Raw genomic sequence first — 21736 nt, forward strand, 5'->3', positions numbered from 1 at the left:
GTGTGTGTGTGTGTGTGTGTGTGTCCATGTGTGGTCTCTGTGAAATGTATGTGATGATGACTGGAAGGTGAGTTAGTGAATAGAAAGAGGATGGGTTTACAGTCATGGTGTGAATTGTCCCACAAAGGCACTCCTCCCACCTGTACCAGCTTTTTCCTCTGTGTCTCTATGTCACTAAAACTTCCTCTATAACTATAGCTATCAATCTGCTCTCAGTAACAGACTGATTATACACCTCTGAAAGCAGTAGCTATCATGTTCATTTCAAAGTACATTATTGTTTGGATCAGCAACTCAATCAACTCACACTAGAGATAGCGGTTTGTTCCTCAGAACTAATATATAATGTGTAAAAAGTAATGAAGATATTTCTTTCGATAGCACAGCCAAGCATGCCCCCAATCTCTCTAAGTCCTTCATTTACATCTTCAGTACATATATCATTAGGACAGACAGACAAACACATATCCACACACCACACACACACACACACACACACAGGAGAGTAATGCCAAAACGCCCCTCTCAACCCAGGATTCTGTCTTTCTTCTCTCTACAGTCGCTCCATTGTCCCTCATACATCAAATAGAGCAGTGATTACTTGCATGCCTCTGCCCTAGCAGTGTGGCCACCCCCAGAATAACTAAGGAAGAACCTGTATACACTACTAGGGCCCTATTCCCACTACGAGATGAAGGAGTCTGAGGAGCGGCGTGGCGATAGAGTTTTACTTTTCAGTTCACATTAAATCCTTGCCTTTGCTTTCATAAATATCACAGTAGCCACAAGCCAGTAAGCACAAACTACTTAACAATCCAAGCAAATAATGCAACAATTCACAAGATTGTGCAGACTATTAAAATATTCCATCTTTCCCTCCACCTTGTGTCAATATCAGTTATTTTTAAGTCTTGGTTCCAATAGTTTATATTTTTCCGTAACAATAGGTGCATATCTTAAGTTCCATAGTTCATAGGGAACATGCAAAAAACAGGACTATTAATATCAAACAAAAACAGAATGAGCATATGTACTTTTCACACAACCAATAAACTGTGTGTGTACATGATATACCCAGACAAGCAAGATATCTGTTAAACATGGGGAGAATAGCAAACAAAGTAGAATGAACATCTGTAATGTTACACAATAACTAATTGAGTGTGTGTGTGTGTGTGTGTGTGTGTGTGTGTGTGTGTGTGTGAGAGAGAGAGAGTGGTGGGGTTAGCAAATGAGAGCAACCATTTGTAAACTTTTTTATTTTTCCCAGTTTTTCCTCACTCCTCTCATGAGTTGATGCAGTCTCAATTACTGCATATCAAACTGTTACTCCTCCTTTATTATATTTTTTTGTGTTTTTTTATAGAACTATTAAAAGTACACCGGAACGAGGACATAGACTACTACACAATTGTCCTTAATTTTTCTGACCCAGCAGAATTCACATTCAGCATTTGAAAAGAGCTTCTCACCCTACTGTGAGCATAGAACCCTGGGAATTAAAAATACATCTCTCAGGTCCAAAAACGTGTAAAAAAAAAGATTAGAGAAACTTCGACTTGAACATTTCAGGGAATTAGAGTCATAAAGATCTCATCATGTGACCTGCAGAAGATACTGTATGTCTCTCAATTAATGTATTTTCAATTCAGTATGATGTACTGTCTGTTTACTCTGGCATGAAAACTGATTGATACAAAATATTTTCATTGTGATGGTTCATTCTGTTTTGCTGTTGAGTAACCTTGAGAACTGGACTCACTTGATTCTAAATAAGTACCAATTAAGACAACATAATTGTCTGTCTCACTAGCAAGACAGAAACATACTGTAAGATCATGCAGTACAATCACAAACTGATGAATGCATTCTTCTTTATTAAACAAAGAACACTAAACAAACTAACGTGACGCTATAACCACGAGTGCTGACATGCAACTACACATAGACAATAACCCACAAAACCAAAAATGGAAATGGCAACCTAAATAGGATCCCCAATCAGAGACAACTATAAACAGCTATCTCTGATTGGGAACCAATTCAGGCCACCATAGACCTACATTTACCTAGACAATACCAAAACCCCATAGATATACAAAAAAAACCTAGACAAGTGGAAACACACATACAACCCTCGTCACACCCTGACCTAACCAAAATAATAAAGAAAACAAAGATAACTAAGGTCAGGGTGTGCCACTCCCTCAGTAAGCTAACATTAGCTAGCTAGCAATGTGCCGGCTGTTAGTGAATGCTGACGCTTAGCTGAACTATAGTTAGATAGGAGCTCTTAGGCTTACACTAGCATACTAAAGTTGCCTTAGAAAAAAACAGGCTTAATCTTATCAACAGTGCCTTCAGTGCCTTATTCCACATGTTGTTGTGTTACAGCCGGAATTCAAAATTGATTAAATATATTTATTTCCTCACCAATCTACACACAATAACTAATAATGAGTAAGTGAAAACAGGTTTTTAGAAGTGTTTGCAAATTTATTGAAAATGAAATAAAGAATTTCTAATTTACTTAAGTATTCACACCCATGAGTCATTACTTTGTAGAAGCACCTGTGGTAGCAGAATCAGAATCCTTTAGGTAACATTTAAAATAAGATGTTTTATTAATTTTCATAAGTATGCTTATGTGGGAATAGTTACTTTTGTGTTAACTAAGATCTGTTATTTGTTATGTTGTTATAAATGATACTAAGAACTGTTTTGTAAGCACTCTCAGATAATTCATTTATAGACACTGAGAGTCACAGGGCTATGTTGAAGCTCATATAATTAAATTAAAGATGGACTTTATGATAACTCTGACTTGTTTGTGGTTTGCTCTCTCATGATTTGGTAATACAGGAAATTTCAACGACACACCTTTGGCAGTTATTACAGCTGTGAGTCTTTCTAGGTAAGTCTCTAAGTGTAACGACTGTCTTCGGGTGAAAGAGAGGAGGACCAAAATGCAGCGTGATGATTATCCATATTTAATAGGAATACTTAAACACCGAACAAAACAACAAACCGACAAAAAAGGAACAAAGACGATACAGTCCCGTAACGTGAACACTGAACACTGGAACAGGAACAATCACCCACAAAATACCCACAGAATATGGCTGCCTAAATATGATTCCCAATCAGAGACAACGATAGACAGCTGCCTCTAATTGAGAACCAATCCAGGCAACCATAGACGTACAAAAACACATAGATAGGGTAACACCCCCAAAAACATACAAAAAACCCTAGACAGGACAAAAACACATACATCACCCATGTCACACCCTGACCTAACCAAAATAACAAAGAAAACAAAGAATACTAAGGTCAGGGTGTGACACTAAGTGCTTTTCACACCTGGATAGCGCAACATTTGCCCATTTATTATTTTCAAAATTCTTCAAACTTTGTCAAATGAGTTATTTGGTCTTAGATTTTAAAGCAGATTTAAGTTAAAACTGGAACTCGGCCACTCAGGAACATACACTGTCTTCTTGGTAAGCAACAGTGTAGATTTGGCCTTGTGCTTTAAGTTATTGTCTTGCTGAAAGGTGAATTAATCTCCCAGTGTCTTGTGGAAAGCAAACTGAATCAGGTTTTCCTCTAGAATTTGTCCTCTGCTTAGCTCTATTCCGTTTCTTTTTTTTACCCTGAAAAACTCCCCAGTCCTTAATGATTACATGCATAGCCAAAACATGATGCAGTCACCACCATGCTTGAAAATATGGAGAGTGGTCCTCAGTAATGTGTTGTATTCGATCTTCCCCAAACATAACGCTTTGGATTTGTAACATCTGCTTTCAACTCACACCCTCAAACACGTAGATCCCCTGAATGCAGCTCACTCTCCAGATCCCAATCACCTGAATTCTAATCACCTGTTCACACACACGTATGTCATTATCACACACTATTTAGTTCAGTTCTTTGCACCCCATCACTGTGAGGTATTGTTTGTTTTGTGACACATCTTTCGGGGCGCTGGGGTTCCCGTGATGTACTCCTCCCCTGTATGATAGTTTTTGGAAGCCTCACTAACAACACCTTTTGCCTATTCTCTGACCTGTACTTTAGCCTATCTACTTATTGCCTGATCTCCTTACTGGCCTTTTCCCTGCTTGTACTGTTGCCCTTTTGGACCCGCTGTGTATGACCTTCTGCCTGCCCATGGACCCAGCTACCGGCCTCCTCCTGTGGTCCTTGCAATAAACATAAGCTGAGCCCTGCGCTTGAAACCAGCTCTCTGTCTCCCCTCGTGTTCACTACGATATTCAGGACATAAAGTTAATTGCTTTGCCATATTTTTTGCAGTATTACTTTAGTGCCTTGTTACAAACAGGATGTATGTTTTGAAATATTTTTTTCTATACAGGTTTCCTTCTTTTCACTCTGTCAGTTAGGTTAGTATTGCGGAGTAACTACGATGTTGTTGATCCATCCTCAGTTTTCTCCAATCACAGCCTTTAAACTGTGTAACTGTTTTAAAGTCACCATTTGCCTCATGGTGAAATCCCTGAGTGGTTTCCTTCTTCTCCAGCAACTGAGTTAGGAAAGAAGCCTGTATATGTATTATTTTCTGCTAACCCTACCCACCCCTCTCCTAATTGGAGTAAACTAATGGACAACAACACCTAGGCTTCTACTTCCAGTTTATACATGCTATGTACCTTTTACAGACACACTACACCTTACAACAGTTATCTTGTTTGTTTTTAATCCCTTTGTAATCCTTCAGCTACCATCAACCCCTCCCATCCATCTCTGAAGCCAATCCAACTTGAATTCTATTTTACAGTAGATATCTTGTTATTTCTATTAAAATGCATTATTTCTTTTTTTCGGGATATGTATACAGAGTATGTCCACATCACCATCTGACCATTTTATTGGTAAACTAAATGGTAATGAAAAAGTTGTATTTTTTTGTGATCCAATAGGTAATATAGTAAATGTATAATAATTTGGTTGTAATCCAGAGAGGTTAAAAAAGTATCTAGATCCTCTATGACGCTGTGGAGGGATCCAAATTGTGGATTTAAAAAAAACATGAATCATCAGCGTACAACAACACCTTTGTTTTTAAGACCTTGATTTCTAACCCCTTGATATTATTGCTGGATCTGATTTTAGTAGCTAACATTTCGATGACCATATTAAATAGATATGCCAATAGTGGACAACCTTATTTTCTCCTCTTGACAGTCTAATACTTTCTGAGAAGTAGCCATTATTTACTATTTTACACCTAGGGTTACTTTACATAACTAACCCATTTTATAAGCGATTCTCCAAAATGGAAATATTCCAGGCATTTATAAATTCCAGTCGTACCTTATCAAAAGCCTTTTCAAAGCCTGGAGTTTTCCTGGACTTAAATGTTCCTCCTGTGTAATTTGGCCTTCACATGAGTCTTTCTGTACAGCTGTTAATTTTACATTATTCATAGAAAAAGATCCATACAGTTATCTTTGGTTAGTGGAGATGGAGGAGACTGAAACGAAAACATGAGCTTAAAGTACTTTTCATCCTCTTTCAAAATATTGTTTGGTGAATCATGGGTGACTCCATCATTTGTCACAAGTTTCCAGTCAATTATTGTTGGTAGCATTTCTAAGATAAAAAAAATAATTTGTTAATGTCCTTTATAAATTATTCTGTCCTAGTTAAAAACAATTTACCATCCAATATCTTCGCCCACGTAGAAATACTGTAAGAGTAATATATAAGCCATTTCTTTTAATGGTCCGACCGTATTCAGTCCCCTATCAACACTTTTTAAAATTTTATTTTTTACTTTTGGTGCCAGCGAGAATTATTATAAGAAAGTAATCAAGACAACTAGCTTGATTGAGCCTCCACCATCTCACTCGGTCAGGATATTTAAGCCTCCATATATCCACTGAAACAACAAATAAACTCAGCAAAAAAAGAAATGTCCTCTAACTGTCAACTGTGTTTATTTTCAGCAAACTTAACATAATAGTAAATATTTGTATGAACATAACAAGATTCAACAACTGAGACATAAACTGATCAAGTTCCATAGACATGTGACTAACAGAAATTGAATAATGTGTCCCTGAACTGGGGGGTCAAAATTAAAAGTAACAGTCTGTATCTGGTGTGGCCACCAGCTGCATTAAGTACTGCAGTGCATCTCCTCCTCATGGACTGCACCAGATTTGCCAGTTCTTGCTGTGAGATGTTACCCCACTCTTCCACCAAGACACCTGCAAGTTCCCGGACATTTCTGTGGGGAATGGCCCTAGCCCTCAACCTCAGATCCAACAGGTCCCAGACGTGCTCAATGGGATTGAGATCCGGGCTCGTCGCTGGCCATGGCAGAACACTGACATTCCTGCCTTGCAGGAAATCACGCACAGAACGAGCAGCATGGCTGGTGGCATTGTCATGCTGGAGGGTCATGTCAGGATGAGCCTGCAGGAAGGGTACCACATGAGGGGGGAGGATGTCTTCCCTGTAACGCACAGCGTTGAGATTGCCTGCAATGACAACAAGCTCAGTCTGATGATGCTGTGACACACCTCCCCAGACCATGATGGACCCTCCACCTCCAAATCGATCCCTCTCCAGAGTACAGGCCTCGGTGTAACGCTCATATCTTCGACAATAAATGCGAATCCAACCATCACCCCTAGTGAGACAATACCGTGACTCGTCAGTGAAGAGCACTTTTTGCCAGTCCTGTCTGGTCCAGTGACCGTGGGTTTGTGCCCATAGGCGATGTTGTTGCCGGTGATTTCTGGTGAGGACATGCCTTACAACAGGCCTACAAGCCCTCAGTCCAGCCTCTCTCAGCCTATTGTGGACAGTCTGAGCACTGATGGAGGGATTGTGTGTTCCTGGTGTATCTCGGGCAGTTGTTGTTGCCATCCTGTACCTGTCTCGCAGGTGTGATGTTCGGATGTACCGATCCTGTGCAGGTGTTGTTACACATGGTCTGCCACTGCGAGGATGATCAGCTGTCCTTCCTGTCTCCCTGTCTTAGGCATCTCACAGTATGGACATTGCATTTTATTGCCCTGGCCACATCTGCAGTCCTCATGCCTCCTTGCAGCATGCCTAAGGCACGTTCATGCAGATAAGAAGGGACCCCGGGCATCTTTCTTTTGGTGTTTTTCAGAACCAGTAGAAAGGCCTCTTTAGTGTCCTAAGTTTTCATAACTGTGACCTTAATTGCCTACGCTGTTAGTGTGTTAACGACCGTTCCACAGGTGCATGTTCATTAATTGTTTATGGTTCATTGAACAAGCATGGGAAACATTTTTTAAACGTTTTACAATGAAGATCTGTGAAGTTATTTGGATTTTTATGAATTATCTTTGAAAGACAGGGTCCTGAAAAAGGGACGTTTCTTTTTTTGTTGTTTATACAGTATCCATGACTTTTGTGATTTCCTTAAGTGCGTGAGAGTGATAGTTTGTAGTGTGATTTCCTTTACGGTCCATTGAGGTATTTAAAACCGTATTATAATCTCCCACCATAATATTAGTCTTGTATTGCTTATAGGTTTGAAAAAAATATTGTATACGGTACCAGTCAAAATTTTGTATATTGTAGAATAATAGTGAAAATAAATATGAAAAAACACATATGGAATCATGTAGTAACCAAAACAGTGTTAAACAGATCAAAATATATTTTATATTTGAGATTCTTCAAAGTAGCCACCCTTTGCCTTGATCACAGCTTTGCATACTCTTGGCATTCTCACAACCAGCTTCACCTGGAATGCTTTTACAATAGTCTTGAAGGAGTTCCCATATATTCTGAGCACTTGTTAGCTGCTTTTCCTTCACTCTGCGGTCCAACGCTTCCGAAACCATCTCAATTGGGTTGAGTTCGGGTGATTGATTGTGGAGGCCAGGTCATCTGATCCATCACTCTCCTTGGTCAAATAGCCCTTACACAACCTGTAGGTGTGTTGGTTCATTTTCCTGTTGAAAAAGAAAAAGAAAAACATTGCCCACAAGAGAATGGGACCCATCCATTCAAAGGGAGCACACAGTGCCACCCACAAAACAGAAGCAGATCAATCAGCAAAAGCAAGACGCCTGTATTTTTGTAGGAACTAGGTGTATTGTTACACCATCCAAAGTGTAATTATTAACTTCAACACGCTCAAAGGGATGTTCAATGTCTGCTTTTTTACCTATCAACCAATAGGTGCCCTTCTTTGCAAGGCATTTGTAAACCTCCCTGGTCTTTGTGGTTGAATCTGTGTTTGAAATCCACTGTTCGACTGAGGGACCTTAGAGATAAATGTATAGTGCCTTCGGAAAGTATTCAGACCCCTTCACTTTTTCAAAATGTTGTTACGTTACTGCCTTATACTAACATTGATTATATTGTTTTTTTTTCTATGTACAAATCTATGTAGAGTGTGTGCAAATGTAAAAGAGTAGGGAGGTTCGCAACAAATAGGCCATAGATCCGGAGGTGGCTTAACTGTAGGGGCGGCAGCGTAGCCTAGTGGTTAGATCATTGGTTGCAAGTTCAAATCCCCGAGCTGACCAGGTACAAATCTGTCGTTCTGCCCCTGAACAAGGCAGTTAACCCACTGTTCCTAGGCCGTCATTGAAAATGAGAATTTGTTCTTAACTGACTTGCCTAGTTAGATAAAGGTAAAAAAAAAAATATTTTTTAAATAGAAAACCCAGAAGCCAGCCACAGCAATGTGTCGGAGGAAAAACCGTACAACTGGCAACCGTGTAAGCATGCATGCGCCCAACCCGGCTCAGGAGTTGCCAGAGCGCGATGGGGCAAGGACATCCCAAACCCTCCCCCAACCCGGACAACACCGGGCCAATTGTGCGCCGCCTCATGGGTCTCCCGGTTGCGGCCGGCTGCAACACAGCCCAGGATCGAACACGGATCTGTAGTGATGCCTCAAGCACTGCAGTGACTTTGACCGCTGCGCCACTCGGGAGGCTTTCAATGCTGCAGACATGTTTTGGTACCCTTCCCCATATCTGTGCCTCGACACAATCCTGTCTCGGAGCTCTACGGACAATTCCTTTGACCTCATGGCTTGGGTTTTGGTCTGATATGCATTGTCAACTGTGGGACCTTATATAGACAGGTGTGGGCCTTTCCAAATCATGTTAAATCAATTGAATTTACCACAGGTGGTCTCCAATCAAGTTGTAGAAACATCTCAAGGATGATCAATGGAAACAGGACACACCTGAGCTCAATTTCGAGGAGTCTCATAGCAAAGGGTCTTAATACTTATTTAATTAAGTAAAACAAAAAATAATTATACATTTGCAAAAATTTCTAAGAACCTGTTTTCACCTTGTCGTTATGGGGTATTGTGTGTAGATTGCTGAGGATAAAAATAAAAAATAAATTAGAATATGGCTGTAACATAACAAAATGTGGAAAATGTCAAGTGGTCTGAATACTTTCCAAAGGCACTGTATGTGTGGGGTACAGAGATGACGTAGTCTTTCAAACATCATGTTAAACACTGTTATTGCACACAGTGAGTCCAATCTTAGTATCATTCATTTTTAATGCAGGTTGTAACACAACAAAATGTGGAAAAAGTCAACAGATGTGACTGCTTTCTGAAGGTACTGTATGTCATGGAAGTCATTATATGAGGTGAAAGGACATTGTGACTGAAAACGATAATTCCCTGGCGAGTTGCTTCTTGCCTGGACATCAGTGGCTCAGTGCATTCAGAGATATTAGAAAAGGAAGAGATAAGAATCAGAGCGGGAAATTAATGGAGAAACGTGTAACGCTCTGCCCAGCAGACTGTCAGCCAATTGTATTCACGTTGTCATGCGGTTGCTAAGCTAATCATCTCGCAATCCCTTCTAAAAGATAGGGTATGAGTCGAGAAACCTGCCTATTTTGCTCAAAAATTGTAATAACCCCGTTGATATTTAAAGCTAGGGCGACAATATCATAATGTAACATGCTGTTACTACAATTTCAGGTAGAAAACAAATAAAACAGCTGTTTCAGCTGTTTCAAAAACGGGTCCCCGAAAATGGTGTTATTGAAAAGGTTGACTGGAGGTTTTGACTGGTTCAGAGTGCTACCATGGCACATTGATACAACTGCAGATGAAATGAGGAGATGAAGCAGGAAACCAAATTGTATGGGTTTTAATGCACACAAACACAGGAGCACGTGGGGAAAGGTTTGCAATATACATTTGTGGTTTTGTTTTATACCGGAGCTCCAAAGCTTGCGTGGAAATCACTAAGTAGGTTACGTCACAGCAGTGTGCTGATGCTTGTATCACTTTAACAGAAGAGCGTGATAAATGTGGTCCTAAGCTTCTTTTTGTCAAACAACCACCTGATTGGTTTTGTGTTAGCTTTAGTAGAAGACAAAAAGGCTATCCTGCACACATACTGTAGTGGGATGTCATCAATAATTTGGCTGCTCTAAATTATTTTGACCAGCGGTGCCACTAGGGTACACTTTGTTGATCAAAGCATAGAGTACTGAACCTATTTTCAACACAATTGGCTGGAAAGTGTCAATGTTTCAGAAAGTTATGTTTCCCCGTCACTAAAAGTACTCAGTCACTTACAACATGCAAGGAAACCATAAGATGGCCGCGTCATGCATTCACCAACAGGAATAAGGAAGACGTGCGGCAGAAACTGCTGCTTAAATAGTCAAGGGTGTTAATGAGTAGAGTGGAGACAGGTGAGGTGAGTAGCAAGGGAGGGGTGTGGCCAGAATAGATGGAAAACCTGGGCTGCGTTCAGAACGTTTTTACATTCTGGAACATGCAATTAAACGGAAATGGTGTTGTACTGAATGACCAGTTGAAAAACAGAGAGGGGAATGCTGTCAGCATGGCCACTGCCCTTTAAATATGCCACTCATTGCTTCATGCCACACCCACCACTCGTCACACCCATATGCAAATGAAATACTGTAGTAATACTATAGTTAAAAAACTGTAGTGTTTTTGCAGACACTAGTGTTTTTGCGGACATTACTGTAATATTTACTACAGTGTTTTTGTGCAGATAATTCTGTAGTATTTCCTATAGTATTCTTGTCATGGAGCGCATGTCCATGACTTGTAGACAATGACACTGAAACAAATTATTGGTTGAAGAAAGACTCTTTATTGTATCTGTTCAAGGTCTCTTCAAGGTTTAGCCAGAAATCCAGAAACAAAAGAGAATGTTGGATTGAGTAGCGCATTCCGTTTGCCAACATATCATTTCCATTTCAATTCCAGTCAATTCAAAAAGTAATCCAAATTCACGCTCCAATTCAAAAAATGTCTTTCTGAAAAGCCTTTAGCAGAATTGGAATTTCAGTGTACTTCCTCAATTGACTGGAATTAAAATGGAATTGACCCCAACCCTGCACCTATGGTTATTGCTGATGCCCGGGGATATGACTGGGAATCTTAAGTGGTGCTCTTGTGATGATGTGAATTGCAGGTTTTCTTGAAAAAGATGATCAAGGAGACCTGCAGGGCAGTAATGATAGACAAAGTTCTGTACAGTCTTGTAACAGTGTACAACAAACAAAGGCTTTGTTGTATTTTGATGTTTTGCTGTGCATACTAATGTTTGCAGTGAATGAATTACAGGAATGTCAGACAAACACAACAAACATACTGATATTTCATCCAAAGCAATGTTGAAATATATGATAACATATTTTATATCAAAACAAATATGTTCACCATACTTTTCTAAGCTTCAGTTTGTGTGGCTGCAGTGGCACTATAGACTAACTAACCCATCCGCAACCTCCCGACTATATATGATAAATTGAAAATCTGAGGCCAGCACCCAACACTAACCTGCTAATACAGAAAATGTGCTGTAGATTATAGCTACAGTAAAAGACGGCTGAATTCTTTTTTGGACGGATTTAGATATGTTTCTGTTTATAATTTCTGAAATTTAATCTAGGCTATTTGTTAGTGAATCTGTGTATAGTTAGATACATGCAGCATCTCTTATATGTTTCCCTAGAAGACTAAATCAACTCTTGCTCACGAGAATAATGTCATAAATCGATAGAATGAATGCTTCAATCTAGTTGACATAGGTCAAGTTTTCTCTGTCATCTCTGCTTCTTTCGCAGAGAAAATAAGTTTAAGGACCAGGGAGAAAATGCAATTAACCCATGAACAATAGGCTACAGTTATTTGAAGTCCCCTTGTGTCTCGTGAATTTGTATAGCACAAGGCTCTCCCGTCTCCTTGAGAGATACTGTCCTGTAGGTTTTTGCACAAACCCTAGTCTAGCGCACCTGATTATAATAATTAGCTGGTTTATAAACTCAATCAGGTTAGTTACAACTGAGGGTAGAGAAAAATCCTACAGGATGGTAGCTCTCCAGGAAAAGGGTTGGAAAACCCTGGTATAGCGACTTAAAATCATCACACATCACATGGTCGGCACCACTATCATCCTCTTTTACCACATCACCAGCTCTTTCCCTAACATGACTTGTCTATCTCTCCCTTCTCTTTATTTCCAACTCTCAATTTCGCAGCTTTTCTCTTATTGAATTCAAATCCGACATTTTAATTTTTGCTTCCATGGATCACCTTAACTTTTCTGCCCTCAAAAGCATTTGCCGATTGGCATGTAGACTAATTGGCACGTGTACAGGTAAGCCCGAAAGTTTAGGCTTAAGCACTAATGCCAGCCTAAACTAATGAAAGAAAAGCTCAATGTAGCCTATAGATATAATTTGCACAATAATTATAAATGTATGGATACTTTAAGCTATTGTTTTCTCTTTATTCAACCCGCGCGCCACTTACCCACCCTTCATCCACACATTATTTCATGAGAGAGTCCTATTTGGAAAGCCACATCACTTTGGATGGAGCTAGGACACCACATGCAAATGACTTATACATCTCCCAAAATGGTAATATTCCCCCATTCCTCTTGTCTCCACCCTCTCCCCCATCCCACTGTCCCATACAATGAATTGGGTGTTCATTTGGCCGTCATTCAGTGCTCAAAGCCAAGGGCCCAACAGGCATCCTGCCAGTGTCCTGTTGCCCCAATACCCCACATTCAACATCTCCACGATGGGCCACATTCTAAATGTCTTTCTTCAAACATTCAGTAGGCTAGAGCAGAGCAGTATGGGTCACATATTCAATAGATCTGGATAAAAATAACCAACAAAATATACTAGATGGCTTCCCACTTTGCCTCACAGAAAGACCCCCTTGTTCCTTTTTTTGCCTCACTAAAACTGTGACAATAGTGTTCTGAAGCTCTATGTTCACTCCAATTTGTATAAGGCGAGCAGGGGCTCAATGTCTGTTTGTAACAGGAAAGAAACTCAATAGAATGTCATACAAACTCAAAACAGGGTAACAGACTCTTAGTGTTACCACCCTAGTTATATGAGATTATGCTGTACATTAGGCTTTACATTGAGCAACATCAAATCCTCATATCCACCTTCTCATTTGTCTCGCCCTGAATATATTAAGTGGATGGGTGGTATTGTTTTTTTTACTTTGGTTGGGGAACTATCTCCGTCTTTTCAGAAATATTATTATTTTTTTTTTTTTACTGTTTGCAATGTGGACAGCAGATAGTTTCATATGCTAATCCAGCAGTATATGGAAACATTTCTTAAACCCTTTATTTGGCTGAACGTAATTACTAATGTTATATTGTAACCAGCTACCACCTAGATATTAAACTGTCCATGAAGATGTTGCCATCTGCTGGAGGATATTACTCCTTACATGCACCACCACTTTACTACAAGACGTTGATTTACACAGCTGCTATGTAAGTTTCTCTGGATAAGAGCACCTGCTAAATTACTAAAATGTAAATACATGTAATTGTAAGAAAATCTCACCACCTTTCAACGTCAAAAAGATAGAAGATAAGCGTTTCCGATGACATCATTCGGAAAAACTGATGACATCAACTGGGGTGCGTTCAGTTTGATTAAATGTATGCTACCTTGCGTGACGGTTTGTTTGAACAACGCGATTCCCCAAAACGTTAATCAGCGTTCTTGAATAGACTTCTCGTGTGCATCAGGTGATTTTAAACAACTATGAGCAGGCAAAGGTTAGTAAAGTAACTTTTGCCTATTCAGTTGGTTAATAGTCCATTGCAGACAATTTTATCTCAATATCAAATCATTTCTGGTTAATAATTAAGCACCTTATTGTGATTGTTTTCAATTAAAATGGTCAAGTCAAAAACAAACTAAAATAGCTTCTTAGCAAAGAGCAATTTTTCAAGCAATAATTTAGCTAGCACTGCCTGGGAGTGGTCTGAGTGGGGAGGGAAAAACTGAAAATGACCTGTTATTGGTGAAGAGTTTTGGAACTCTCTGTCTTGTTGGTCTATTAACTAATTTACCGCATAATAATGTCACCAGGGAAGGCCAAAACTCCATCCCAACAAAACAGGCTGAAATTTCAGGCAGTGTTTTCAAACAGCTCTTACACTAAAAGGGGCATTATCCTAATTTTCACAAGTTCACAATATTATTCCAACCTCATAGTGTGGATTTAATTATATTATTTGAGTTTGATTATTGTTTTAGATGGAGACATGAATCCAACATAAAAATGATTAATTTGTAGACAAACTGAAATTTGCTGACAACCAAACACAATTCAATATCACTTTTGAAATACAATAAATAGCCTATTCATTTGTCGAAAAATTAACAAATCATTTGTTTGATTCAAGTCTCCAACTCAAAGTTAAGGCTATTTTACAAACTGTAACATTCCACCTTAAAATGAGTAACACAACTAGGGCCACATTTTGAGGTTACTGTAACTATATATTTCTTCCTATGTAATCATATAAAGCATGCATGTTCAAGATATTATGCATAGGTCATCACAGGTCTGTGGATATCTTCACAATTGCTGTAATAATCTGTGCAGAATCTCGAACGGCATTGGTCATTTGCACCATGTTCGTTTAATGTAATCTCAACTGCAATCCATGTCATTTGGTTCTGCTATTAGATGAAGCACAGTGAAATCACAATATTCTGTTGTATAAATAAGCAAACTATCTGATATTGTATTCCCATTTAAATGTTGTTATACTTTTAAATGACTGAAAGCGAAGAGATATACATTCAGTGGTGGAAAAAGTACACAATGCAAGGAGTGACACCGGAGTTGAGAAGCAGGTACGGGGAGTCAAACATTTGTGACTTCCGGCGCCGACAGAGATGGCCGCCTCGCTTCGCGTTCCTAGGAAACTATGCAGTATTTTTTTTATTTTTTTTTACGTATTCTTTCTTACATTGGTACCCCAGGTAATCTTAGGTTTCATTACATACAGTCGGGAGGAACTACTGAATATAAGAGCAACGTCAACTCACCATCATTACAACCAGGAATATGACGTTCCCGAAGCGGATCCTGTGTTTTGCCTTCCACCCAGGACAATGGATCGGATCCCAGCCGGTGAACCTAAACAACGTCGGCGTAAAAGGGGCAAAAGAAGCGGTCTTCTGGTCAGGCTCCGGAGACGGGCACATCCCGCAGACATCAGAGACTGTTACGTTCTTTGCTTTCACGGAAACATGGCTCACTCGAGAGACGCTATCGGAGTCGGTGCAGCCAGCTGGTTTCTTCACGCATAGCGCCAACAGAAACAAGCATCTTTCTGGTAAGAAGAGGGGGGGGGAGGGGGGGCGGTATGCCTTATGATTAACGAGACGTGGTTTGATCATAACTAAATACAGGAACTCAAGTCCTTCTGTTCACCTGACTTAGAATTCCTCACAATCAAATGTCAACCGCATTATCTACCAAGGGAATTTTATTAGATTATAATCACAGTCCGAAAACAAGACTCCCTAAATTCTATTAGCATATCGATTGTGCAACCAGGGCCGGTAAAACCCTGGATCATTGTTATTCTAACTTCCGCAACGCATATAAGGCCCTCCCCCGCCCTCCTTTCATAAAGCTGACTACGACTCCATTTAGTTGCTTCCAGCCTACAGACAGAAACTAAAACAAGATGCTCCCGCGCTCAGGTCTGTTCAACGCTGGTCCGACCAATCTGATTCCACGCTTCAAGACTGCTTCGATCACGTGGATTGGGATATGTGCCGCATTGCGTCCAACAACAATATCGACGAATACGCTGATTCGGTGAGCGAGGTCATTAGAAAGTGCATCGGCGATGTCGTACCCACAGCATCTATTAAAACATTCCCAAACCGGAAACCGTGGATTGAAAGGTGAACCACTGCTTTTAACCAGGGCAAGGTGACCGGAAACATGACTGAATATAAACAGTGTAGCTATTCCCTCAGCAAGGCAATCAAACAAGCTAAGCGTCAGACAAAGTAGAGTTGCAATTCAACGGCTCAGACACAAGAGGTATGTGGCAGGGACTACAGTCAATCACGGATTACAAAAAGAAAACCAGCCCCGTCGTGGACCAGGATGTCTTGCTCCCAGACAGACTAAATAACTTCTTTGCTCGCTTTGAGGACAATACAGTGCCACTGACACGGCCCACTAACAAACCTTGTGGACTCTCCTTCACTGCAACCAAAGTGAGCAAAACATTTAAACGTGTTAAGCCTCGCAAGGCTGCAGGCCCAGACGGCATCCCCAGCCGCGTCCTCAGAGCATGCGCAGACCAGCTGGCTGGTGTGTTTACGGACAAAATTCAATCAGTCCTTATCCCAGTCTGCTGTTCCCATATGCTTCAAGAGGGCCACCATTGTTCCTGTTCCCAAGAAAGCTAAGGTAACTGAGCTAAATGACTACGGCCCCGTAGCACTCACTTCCGTCATCATGAAGTGCTTTGAGAGACTAGTCAAGGACCATATCACCTCCACCCTACCTGACACCCTAGACCCACTCCAATTTGCTTACCGTCCCAATAAGTCCACAGACGACGCAATCGCAACCACACCGCACACTGCCCTAACCCATCTGGACAAGAGGAATAACTATGTGAGAATGCTGTTCATCCACTACAGCTCAGCATTTAACACCATAGTACCCTCCAAACTTGTCATCAAGCTCGAGACCTTGGGTCTCGACTCCGCCCTGTGCAACTGGGTACTGGACTTCCTGACGGGCCGTCCCCAGGTGGTGAGGGTAAGTAACAACATCTCCACCCCGCTGATCCTCAACACTGGGGCCCCACAAGGGTGCGTTCTGAGCCCTCTCCTGTATTCCCTGTTCACCCACGACTGCGTGGCCATGCACGCCTCCAACTCAATCATCAAGTTTGCGGACGACACTACAGTGGTAGGCTTGATTACCAACAACGACGAGACTGCCTACAGGGAGGAGGTGAGGGCCCTCGGAGTGTGGATTCAGAAAAATAACCTCACACTCAACATCAACAAAACAAAGGAGATGATCGTGGACTTCAGGAAACAGCAGAAGGAGCACCCCCCTATCCACATCGACGGGACAGTAGTGGAGAGGGTAGTAAGTTTTAAGTTCCTCTGCGTACACATCACTGACAAACTGAATTGGTCCACCCACACAGACAGCGTTGTGAAGAAGGCGCAGCTGCGCCTCTTCAACCTCAGGAGGCTGAAGAAATTTGGCTTGTCACCAAAAGCACTCACAAACTTCTACAGATGCACAATCGAGAGCATCCTGTCGGGCTGTATCACCGCCTGGTATGGCAACTGCTCCGCCCACAACCGTAAGGCTCTCCAGAGGGTAGTGAGGTCTGCACAACGCATCACCGGGGCCAAACTACCTGCCCTCCAGGACACCTACACCACCCGATGTCACAGGAAGGCCATAAAGATAATCAAGGACAACAACCACCCGAGCCATTGCCTGTTCACCCCGCTATCATCCAGAAGGCGAGGTCAGTACAGGTGCATCAAAGCAGGGACCGAGAGACTGAAAATCAGCTTCTATCTCAAGGCCATCAGACTGTTAAACAGCCACCACTAACATTGAGTGGCTGCTGCCAACATACTGACACAACTCCAGCTCACTTCAATAATGGAAATTGGTGTAAAAAAATGTATCACTAGCCACTTTAAACAATGCCACTTAATATAATGTTTACATACCCTACATTACTCATCTCATATGTATATACTGTACTCTATATCATCTTCTGCATCTTGCCATCTTTATGTAATACATGTATCACTAGCCTTTAAACTATACCACTTTTATGTTTACATACCCTACATTACTCATCTCATATGTGTATATACTGTACTCGATACCATCTACTGCATCTTGCCTATGCCGTTCTGTACCATCACTCATTCATATATCTTCATGTACATATTCTTTATCCCTTTACACTTGTGTGTATAAGATAGTAGTTGTGGAATTGTTAGGTTAGATTACTCGTTGATTATTACTGCATTGTCGGAACCAGAAGCACAAGCATTTCGCTACACTCGCATTAACATCTGCTAACCATGTATATGTGACAAATGAAATTTGATTTGATTTTGATTTAATAGGGAACAGACAAAGAACAAGACAGGAACAGCGTCAGAACATGGGTAAGACAGACATACGGACAGAGTGGTTAGAGTGTTGGACTAATAACCGAAAGGTTGCAAGTTCAAATCCCTGAGCTGACAAGGTACAATCTGTCAATTAACCCACTGTTCCTAGGGCGTCATTGAAAATAATAAATTGTTCTTAACTGACTTGCCTAGTTAAATAAAGGTAAAATAAATAAATAAAACATGTATAACAATCAATCCCGAAGCAGGGGACAGAGCTAGGAAACAGACAGATATAGGGAAGGAAATTAAACAAGTAATTGGGTCCACGTGAGTCCAATGAGCGCTGATGTGCGTGACGGGGAAAGACAGGTGTGCGTACTGAAGGTGGCTTGAATGCGTACTGTTGGGGAGTCTGGTGCTCGGGAAGGAAGTGCGGGAGCAGGCGTGACACCCAGTGGTCAAGTAAAGATACCTTAATAGAAAATGACTCAAGTAAAGTCACCCAAAAGTCATCCAAAAGTATTTGGTTTTACATATACAGTGCCTTGCGAAAGTATTCGGCCCCCATTGAACTTTGCGACCTTTTGCCACATTTCAGGCTTCAAACATAAAGATATAAAACTGTATTTTTTGTGAAGAATCAACAACAAGTGGGACACAATCATGAAGTGGAAGGACATTTATTGGATATTTCAAACTTTTTTAACAAATCAAAAACTGAAAAATTGGGCGTGCAAAATTATTCAGCCTCTTTACTTTCAGTGCAGCAAACTCTCTCCAGAAGTTCAGTGAGGATCTCTGAATGATCCAATGTTGACCTAAATGACTAATGATGATAAATACAATCCACCTGTGTGTAATCAAGTCTCCGTATAAATGCACCTGCACTGTGCTAGTCTCAGAGGTCCGTTAAAAGCGCAGAGAGCATCATGAAGAACAAGGAATACACCAGGCAGGTCCGAGATACTGTTGTGAAGAAGTTTAAAGCCGGATTTGGATACAAAAAGATTTCCCAAGCTTTAAACATCCCAAGGAGCACTGTGCAAGCGATAATATTGAAATGGAAGGAGTATCAGACCACTGCAAATCTACCAAGACCTGGCCGTCCCTCTAAACTTTCAGCTCATACAAGGAGAAGACTGATCAGAGATGCAGCCAAGAGGCCCATGATCACTCTGGATGAACTGCAGAGATCTACAGCTGAGGTGGGAGACTCTGTCCATAGGACAACAATCAGTCGTATATTGCACAAATCTGACCTTTATGGAAGAGTGGCAAGAAGAAAGCCATTTCTTAAAGATATCCATAAAAAGTGTTGTTTAAAGTTTGCCACAAGCCACCTGGGAGACACACCAAACATGTGGAAGAAGGTGCTCTGGTCAGATGAAACCAAAATTGAACTTTTTGGCAACAATGCAAAACGTTATGTTTGGCGTAAAAGCAACACAGCTCATCACCCTGAACACACCATCCCCACTGTCAAACATGGTGGTGGCAGCATCATGGTTTGGGCCTGCTTTTCTTCAGCAGGGACAGGGAAGATGATTAAAATTGATGGGAAGATGGATGGAGCCAAATACAGGACCATTCTGGAAGAAAACCTGATGGAGTCTGCAAAAGACCTGAGACTGGGATGGAGATTTGTCTTCCAACAAGACAATGATCCAAAACATAAAGCAAAATCTACAATGGAATGGTTCAAAAATAAACATATCCAGGTGTTAGAATGGCCAAGTCAAAGTCCAGACCTGAATCCAATCGAGAATCTGTGGAAAGAACTGAAAACTGCTGTTCACAAATGCTCTCCATCCAACCTCACTGAGCTCGAGCTGTTTTGCAAGGAGGAATGGGAAAAAATGTCAGGCTCTCGATGTGCAAAACTGATAGAGACATACCCCAAGCGACTTACAGCTGTAATCGCAGCAAAAGGTGGCGCTACAAAGTATTAACTTAGGGGGGCTGAATAATTTTGCACACCCAATTTTTCAGTTTTTGAATTGTTAAAAAAGTTTGAAATATCCAATAAATGTCGTTCCACTTCATGATTGTGTCCCACTTGTTGTTGATTCTTCACAAAAAAATACAGTTTTATATCTTTATGTTTGAAGCCTGAAATGTGGCAAAAGGTCGCAAAGTTCAAGGGGGCCGAATACTTTCGCAAGGCACTGTACTTATTAAGTATCAAAAGTAAACGTAATTGCTAAACAATTAATTCAAATTCCTTATGTTAAGCAACCCAAAAGGCACTATTTTCTTGTTTTTTAATTTACGGATAGCCAGTGGCACACTCCAACCCTCAGACATAATTTACAACGAAGCATGTGTTTTTTGTGAGTCCGCCAGATCAGAGGCAGTAGGGATGACCAGGGATCTTCTCTTGGATAATTTTCCTGTCCTGCTAAGCATTCAAAATGTAACGAGTACTTTTAGGTGTCAGCGAAAATGTATGGAGTAAAAAGTACATTGTTTTCTTTAGGAATGTAGTGAAGTAAAAGTATAAAGTTGTCAAAAATATAAATTGTAAAGTACAGATACCCCAAAATTACTTAAGTAGTACTTTCAAGTATTTTTACTAAGTACTTTACATCACTGTATACATTTGGTTGACAACTAAACCAAAAATCTGATTTTTTTCCATTGGAATTTGATTGTGCTTTTAGATCGTTGAAAGCATAGTTTAATATATAATGCGTTATCACTAACTTTTATCTGTCTTTTTGAGTGGGTGAATTTACTGTAGGTTGTAATCGCATTGATCAATGTCTCTACCAAATATTATTATCGACGTTGAAATGACTTAGTGTGCCCCGTAGTGTGCCGAACAGGCCCAAATATAGGAGGGAATTAAATTGCCATCTTTATCTTTTTTTTAAAGGTCTGATAGGTCAACACACACAGTGATTTGTGACATTTCTAAATACTAATATTATCTGTTCACTATTAGAAAGTGGCTTTAGATCTTATATCAAAAGCGATTCAAATGGATTAATTTGGTCTTGGATAATAATGGATAATAATTAACTTATAACCATTGCCTAAAACCAATTGAGAAATTAAATAAGCTTTAAATAGCACTCTTGCAAACATTTGACCAAAATACAATACCCATATCACCTTGGAAAATGCCCTTGATAACTCTAGGAGTGAGAGAAAATAAATGAATTGAAGGATTCCACCTCACTTTTGTCACGTGTTCATATTTATTATATTGAAGGAAAGGAGATCATAAAAACATAAAACAGAAACAGTTAATTAGCTGTAGCACATCATCAATACC

This window comes from Oncorhynchus mykiss, chromosome 23, assembly GCF_013265735.2.
Source record: "Oncorhynchus mykiss isolate Arlee chromosome 23, USDA_OmykA_1.1, whole genome shotgun sequence".
Classification (NCBI taxonomy): Eukaryota; Metazoa; Chordata; class Actinopteri; order Salmoniformes; family Salmonidae; genus Oncorhynchus; species Oncorhynchus mykiss.